At 37.5% G+C, this 7,619-nt stretch overlaps 1 protein-coding gene and 1 long non-coding RNA gene across 2 annotated transcripts in view; both read left to right on the top strand.

Moving 5' to 3' along the window:
• The first annotated feature begins 3,655 nt into the window (after window positions 1-3,655).
• Window positions 3,656-4,387, top strand: LOC116185253. The gene is made up of 2 exons (XR_004150051.1): window positions 3,656-4,174; window positions 4,353-4,387. It is a non-coding gene; the product is annotated as an uncharacterized LOC116185253 (long non-coding RNA).
• Window positions 4,388-6,363: 1,976 nt separating this feature from the next.
• The window catches only part of LOC102675670 (venom acid phosphatase Acph-1-like), a 41,012-nt gene continuing 39,756 nt past the window's right edge, over window positions 6,364-7,619 (top strand). Inside the window, exon 1 of the mRNA XM_006607733.2 lies at window positions 6,364-6,376. The gene's annotated coding sequence lies outside the window, so the exon portion shown is untranslated. The remainder of the gene's footprint in view (window positions 6,377-7,619) is intronic.

Here is a 7,619-nt window from a genome sequence, read left to right as displayed (position 1 = left end):
TTATTTCGGGATTGTGAATGGTTTAAATTAGCTTTATAAAACGAATTAAATAAAACAAAACATATATTTGCGTGCAGAAACAATTAATATTGATTCCCTATGTTTAAATATAAAAAAATTGATTCGAAAGATACTCATATATATGCTCCAATTTACACGGATACGCGCGTGTATACGGGACTACTCGAATGACTTTAATTCGTATGCGGCGCTTTTTGAAGCGTTATTATTTGCCAAGGCTCCGAGCAAAAAATGTTAATAAGCTTCCGCGACGCAAGAGGGCAGGAGCAATCGTAATTCACGGTTTCGGTAACGAGGCAATTCAGAAACATTGTTCCGCTTGCCAGATCTTATTGTCCGTAAGAGGTACGAGGTACCAAGCCAAAAGTAAGACTCGCGACACGAAGGTGTTCGTTCCCGTGTAAAATGAATCATTAAATCGCGATTCTGCACTTCCGTGTTACGCGCGTGAATATTTAATATAGCAGTTTTTCCAAGAAATTTGCCTTTCCAACAATTTCGAATTCTCTTTGAATCCTCCAAGAATTCTTTCACAAAGTGTTATTGATTCTCTGTAATCAGTACATATTAATATATTTCGACGATATACAAGGAAACAGGTCACCGAACTATAATTCCCAGTACAGTTTTGTTTGCGGTACCGATCGGTAGCAGTGGATTACTCGAGACGTAGAGGTTAGGTTGGTCGTAACGTGCGAGTGAAGCATCGATCCGCTCCACGCACTGTCGAACGATCATTAATCATCGCATGCGCGGTGACTGTGACGTACCGATGTTTTCACCTTGGCAATGATCCAGGAAACGAAGAGATCCAACGGCGGGAATCCGCATCGTTCGGTCCAAAGACGTTTCTATTCAGCGTGCCGCACGTGGTCCTGTGGTATATTGCCGGCAATCCGCCGGATGAGTTCATAAGTTAAGCGTTTCCGCATAGATCTTGACAAGCGCGTGCAACACACACGCATACACGGTGAACTCGATGAAATATAACGCGTTTCGAATAAATCAATTTTCATTTTAAATAAGGAAGCGAAACTTTTTTTACGCATAAGCGAAAAAATTGTTCGCGTGTTAGATTATATCGAATTATGGAATGGCGGAAGAGTGAGAGATAGTTGAATATCGTCAGTCGGTAACGATTATGATGGATTTCTGGAGGACACCATATGTATACTTAGACGGATATAAGTAAACGTTCTCTCCATTAAACGGCACTCACACGAAGCAATAGGCGAAGGATAATGCGAGATTTATCGGGATATCTTATACTAGCATCGGCAAATTAGTAATTGTCGGATTTCGCATAGACTTCACCCCCATCTTACGGTATGATCGAGGTGCCGCGCATCTCATTTGTATTGCTTGTAAATTGATACTGATAAAAATCTGAAAGTGCCATCGCTTTCTTCCAACGAAAATAAATATAATATGCATAAATTTCTTTCCTCCTAAAATAATCCATTTTATTTAATCTTTTAACTTTTAAACAGAAATTATATACATCTATTAGATTCTTCTGATTCTAGTATTCTCGTTCAATTAATCCTAATGATGTCAAAGACCTCCAGGCTGAACAATAAAGCGTTCCGCACAAGGAAACCGTATAGAATCTTCGATTCGTTAACGAATACGTTGTAAATACATTCACCGATAAAGATTTCTTCGACAATTCGCGATTAACGATTACAGCAGCCTGTCATTCAATCGGAATCCCATTACACATCGAAAATAATTAACGTCGCTCGTTCTCCCGATTTTTTATAAATCTCTAAATGTAAATTTGTTCGAATCGATTATGTAAAAAGATATTCGATATTTTTCGATGCTCGTTCGATCTTCGCGTATCTATTATAGAGAGACGAACGATTGGAAGGAGAATCTGGATCGCGAGTCGGTGGTGACAATTGCGTGTACCACGTAGCTCGAGAAGCTGTCCTTGGCCGTTAGTCGTTAACGCGTCACGAAAAGATGGACGAGCCACTGCCGGTGTCCGCGGCCGCACAATGCCATATTAATGGCTGTCGGTAGCGGTGATAAATTCCTAGGTCGAAGCCTCCTCGACTTTCCTGGTTAGCCAGCGTCGCACTCTCGTTCTCTCTTCCCCTCGGGACTTGGAATGGCGACAATGAGCGCGAATAAGTCAACTCGATGACTGCGAGAAGGAGGACCGAGTAAAGAAGGACGGTCTCGACACGAACAATGTTCATTATCGGGGGATAGAACCTGTTATTCGTTCATTTTTTTTCTTTCCTTTTCCAACCGATCGTTTAAACGATGCTTCTGTTCTTCGATCGATGAGAATTCAAGAGAACGATTTCGAATAAATTTTAGATCGAATCGATCGAAAGTATGAATATTCGACGTGAATATGTTTGATACATATAGAATATTTATTTATTGCAAAAGTAAAATAAAACGAACGAGAGTCGTATATTGCTCGTATACGTTACAATATATATGAGTTGGGCAGATTTTAATAGTTGAAATTAAGAATAAAGTTACTTCGATAATTTATTACTCGAAGCATCGAATAATCGCGGATAACTGTACTGTCAAACAGCCGAGGTTATACGAAGAGCGGATCAAATATAATAGCCACGAATAAATATTATTCAAGCATGTTAATAAGTAATCGCTTAAAGTAAATTTATTCGAGATTCTCAGTTGGCGTCCAACTTTGATTCCGAGAATACAAAATCTACCTAGAATAAATTTAAACGAGATTCAAATCGCGTTCATCATCGATTCATCATCGAGGATGGAACACGAATATTTTTTTTTTTCCATCTTCGTATAACTACCGTTTCAACAAGAGAGCGACATACAGAATCTCGTTGATGATGACATAACCTAGATTACGATCTCGCGACATGGGAATGAAACGATGGTAAGGAGTCGAGTAAAAAAGGACGTATCCGTGGATAAAGCGCAACCACGATTAAAACTATGGTTAAAAGGTAAGACGAGCAGAGATACTGGAACTCGAGTTAATTGCCGCTTCTAGTTCTCTCCATTCTTTGGAGATCGATGCTAGTTAACCTCCTACCACTCGGCTTTCTTCATGCTTTATCTCGACTCTCCACTCTCTCCTTCTCCCCGCGCAAGATCACATACGAGATTAAGCATTCGCACGACCTTCGTTGCGCGCGTATCTCGAGTGCGTGGAATCGCGACAGCTTCGTCGAGGACTCGTCGAGGAAGGGAAGGTCAGTGCCCGTTTCAGAGATTTCAGTCGTCGACAATTAAGTTTGCGCTCCGTTTGCTCTCGTCAACTTTTCGTGAGAATCGTGAACAGGTGCTGCAGCGATTTTCTTTCTAACTTAACCTAACTTTTATTAGAAATGTAATTATATGTATCTTACTTATTTTCACTTTAATTACAATAATTTATAAGTAAAGTAGATATTACAAATCAGTTTTGTTAAAATGATTGTTGATCTTTCTTTCATTTTTCGAATATTCGTATCATTGATCGTTTCATTCTTTCAAACTGAATCATGGAATGTTTCTTTCAACTCTTTAAATATCAAGTTAATTTGAACAAAACAAGATATAATAAATCCGATATCGCTATTTTAGCAATTGAAACGTTAATTTAAGACAACAAATGTGATAAAAACAAACGTGATGAGATCGCGTAGTAATAGCATAAATCGATTAAAAGTTTTACTGGATCGAGTATTTGCGATAGTATTTACGATAAATCGATTTTGCGATATTGTTGCGCATTAAACAGTTGCGCATCTGGTAATTATACAACTATTCGCCACATTACATCTCGCGAGAGATTGATAGATCGATTGTACGCGACTAATTTCGAAACTCTGGCAAACGTGAAACGTGTATGGGGAACAGTGGGAAGAATAGAAAGTACAAGTGAATTATTTCTCGTTGTAATATCGTCACAGATGTGAACGATAATATCGAATCAGCGTGCAACTCGCTTCTTACAACAGTTGCAAACGGATCACAATTTATCGAAGCAAACGTACTGGCGACATTACGTCATTCCGACAAAGAAAAATAAATTAATCGAATAAATTACTTCGCATCGTAAATACCTTATGATTGTGTATACTATTCATTAACTATATTTTGATGAGTCCAAAGAGATCTGTTTCGGCAAATAAATTGACACAAATGACTTCAATGGGTCCGTATTATTAGCTCGATCGAAAATTTTTCTCCCCCTTAACCTCGAATCGTGAGAGTGGAATATTTCGTGATACATAACCTTCTTTCCCCATTCGTACATCTTGAATACAAAGTTAACGCTTAAAAACACGATTCGTGTTGGGAAAAATAATCACAGGTTACGAATTAATTTCCAGGTTTTTATTGTTTTCGGCGAATGAAAGGTTAAGACGAAAAGGCAGATTCGCGACGTTCTGAGCTTGAGGGCAGCGTGGATGGATGCGAAGAAACCCCCATTAAGTTGTTACGCCGACTTATCCTCCTGCACGTCGATTAATCGCCGACTCAGTTCGGTGCAACGACATTTCGCCTTCCTCATAGGAAGGCATCTTTCGCCGCTCTTCTCGTTTTTTCCGCACGAAATTCCGCCTCAAGCTTGTAGACGAGAAGCGCCACTCGAAAAGGACGTTCGATACGAGGAAGAGGTTAGGTCCTCGCCCGCGGACCCCTCTCGACCGTTCTCGTGATAGCTGTGAGGGCCGTTTATTAAGGAAAGATTTACTCGTTGAGCCGTCTCTGGGCCGATTTCTGCAGGTTTTTGACCGCTCTAGGAATTCATCCTCCGCGCGGATGAACGTTACACTTCATGGTTTCATGGCCCATTCCACGCCTTCCAGAATTTTGTCGCTCGAGGAAAGGGTTCATTTCGAAAGAATTCTTTTTCTGCGTCTCTAACTTCTTTGAAAATGAAGGTGCGAGAGAGGGTACAAAAAAGGTTCTATTTTTTATTTTTTATCGATATCATTATTTTCCTATTGTAATCTATATTCGAGTTCCTTTGCGTAAACATTGAGATACACGTGTGAGTTGTATCTTTTAATTTTTTCATTTATATTTATATGTGATTATGAAAAAACAATAGGTCTTTCTTGCATAAGGAAAATGCACTCATAAATAAAAATCATTAATTAATAAATCATTCAATCATATAATTATAATATAATTAGTTATAATAATTATAACATAATTGGACAATTTTGACGATTCGTATTATTTTTACAGCTTATAATTTGCAAAACTCGAATATTTTTATTCTACAGTGAAGAATGGATTAAACACAATAATGGATTGAGCACAACGTTGAAAATAAATAATATATCCGCTTCGTAATTTTCAATCATCCCAAAACTACGCTGAAACGAAATATAAATACGACAAAAGTGAAATGAATAATATTTACTTGTCTTGAAAAAATTACATAAACTTATCGATATTTCTTATCGATGTGGCGATCACGTAACATACACGAAATACAATACGACTTGTGAATATGATTCCAAACTGTGGCAACCAGAGGTAAATAGAAACGAGAGTCTTTTTTTTTTTTCTTTGATAAAATTAATTTATTGAGATAGAAAGTGTAACTCGAAATGGAACCATTGCCTTATAAGGAGAAATTTTTATCGAAAGATTGCAACGTATTTATTTTCATCATTTATATGTGAGATATAGATAGTTAGCTAGATATAAAATTAAGATAAGATTCGTCGATCAACGAAATGACCAAAACTTTTTCGATGCTGTAGCTTGGTGTTCCCGATGCTCATCTCAACAATGGAAGCCCATCGTCACTTTTGAGAGACATCCGGCAGCCTCTTTGGTCGCCTCTTTTTTCTTTTCGGAATCGGCTCACCGCTGCGAGAATCCTCTTCTACGAATCGCGTTTGGCCAATCCAAAAGAGACTGTACGGTCGTGCTCCTTTTATTTTACGGCGCTGTGTGCAAATTGGCCAGAGGATTAGAATCGCGAGCATAGGCTGCGTGCTGCGTGCCCCGGAGCGATGAATTATTATTGTCTCGTGCCACACGCAGCCACGCTTCGCGTTCTATGCACCCGTGTATACACGTATACGAGCATCCTCGAAACCGAAATAGAGGTAGAGAGAAACAACCGCACATCCCCTTCTTTTGATAAAAAGTTTCTCCTATTCGTAAATTCAAAGTCGTCTACCAAAAAGCAAAGAATTAATTGCATTTTTCTTCCTTCCATAAAATAATGCAAATGATTCAATTTCGAAATCGTCATTGGGTTCTTCTTTCAACCAAATAACAATTGTATTTCTTCTCCTTTGATAAAAATTTCTTCCTATTAAAGTAATTCAACTTTGAGATTGTTTCTCTTTCTCAATATTTCAGAGCAGAGAGATTAGCAAAATTTGAAGTCAAAGAATATATTTATATTATATTTTATCTTAAGTCTTTAAGAATTTGATCTTAAGTCTTAATCTTAAGTCTTAAGAGTATTATATTATATAAATATATTTTATCAATTCAAAGCATAGAATACACAAGTTTTATACAATCATAATAACTACTATAAGTAAATATTATTTAATCTTTTTCAATAAATTGCTTCATAAAATTGTAATCTCAATTCTGTTCCAGATCGAGGTCTCGATGGTTGAATTATCCTTCTGCCTTCATTGTCCTTTCAACCCGGCTATGTAACTACGTTTCAAAGTTCTCGATATCTTGATCTTCGCTTCCAACGTTCGCCTCCCACAACATCACCGAACACGTGCATATTCAGCTTGCACACATTTCTCACCGAATTACCTTCATGGAACAAGATTGTCCAGTGGAAAGCGAGACGGGACAATGGAAAGGAACGCGGTTAGAAATAGTTTTGGATCGAGCAGAGAGAGAGAGAGAGAGAGAGAGAATTTTTGCGTCGCTCGTCGAGGAGGAATGTCGGTTTCGAGGTTCCATGAAGACATATCAACAATATACACGCGGCCGCGCACCCACATTCATTGTATGGCTAACCCGATATCTCATCGTAGGTGGAGGAGGCACGCCACGAGTTATTGACTCGTTTGATCCTGGGTTACGCCCCGACCTACCTTAACTCTGACTTACTATCTTGCCACGAGAGGTTTCGGCCCACGACGCCGATTTCCGTTTCGATTCGAGGAACATCGTTCACCTCGTTTCTTTCCGTCTCTTGGATAATGAATAGCGAATAATGAAAATCCTTTCCTCCGATTGGAGGAGGAATAAGATGGAAATTGTTTCTGTCGTCGTTTCATTGAAGAGAATTCGCGCTATTTTTGTATTACTGTACGTATGTGAATATATTATTATTGTATATGGATATTTTTTAATTCGAATGGTTAAATTGACGAGATATAATTTTCAGGAGGAATTTCAAGGTTTATTTATTAAAACCTAAAATGTATGATGGAGTTAAAATTTCTTAGAATGAAATGTAAAACAATCTTTGAACAATTATTTCCATTGTAAGTTTTTCACAATGTTACAATGTTCACAATAATTTACAATGTTATATATTATATTATTATATAATATAATTATAATTATATATCATATTATATATTATATATAATAATAATGTTTTTTCAGCTAATATATATATTATATTATTATATAATATAATAATAATT

This window comes from Apis dorsata, unplaced genomic scaffold (assembly GCF_000469605.1).
Source record: "Apis dorsata unplaced genomic scaffold, Apis dorsata 1.3 scaffold_11, whole genome shotgun sequence".
In the NCBI taxonomy this organism is placed as follows: domain Eukaryota; kingdom Metazoa; phylum Arthropoda; class Insecta; order Hymenoptera; family Apidae; genus Apis; species Apis dorsata.
The sequence above is the reverse complement of the archived record's forward strand: the minus strand, read 5'-3'. Positions and strand labels throughout refer to the sequence as shown.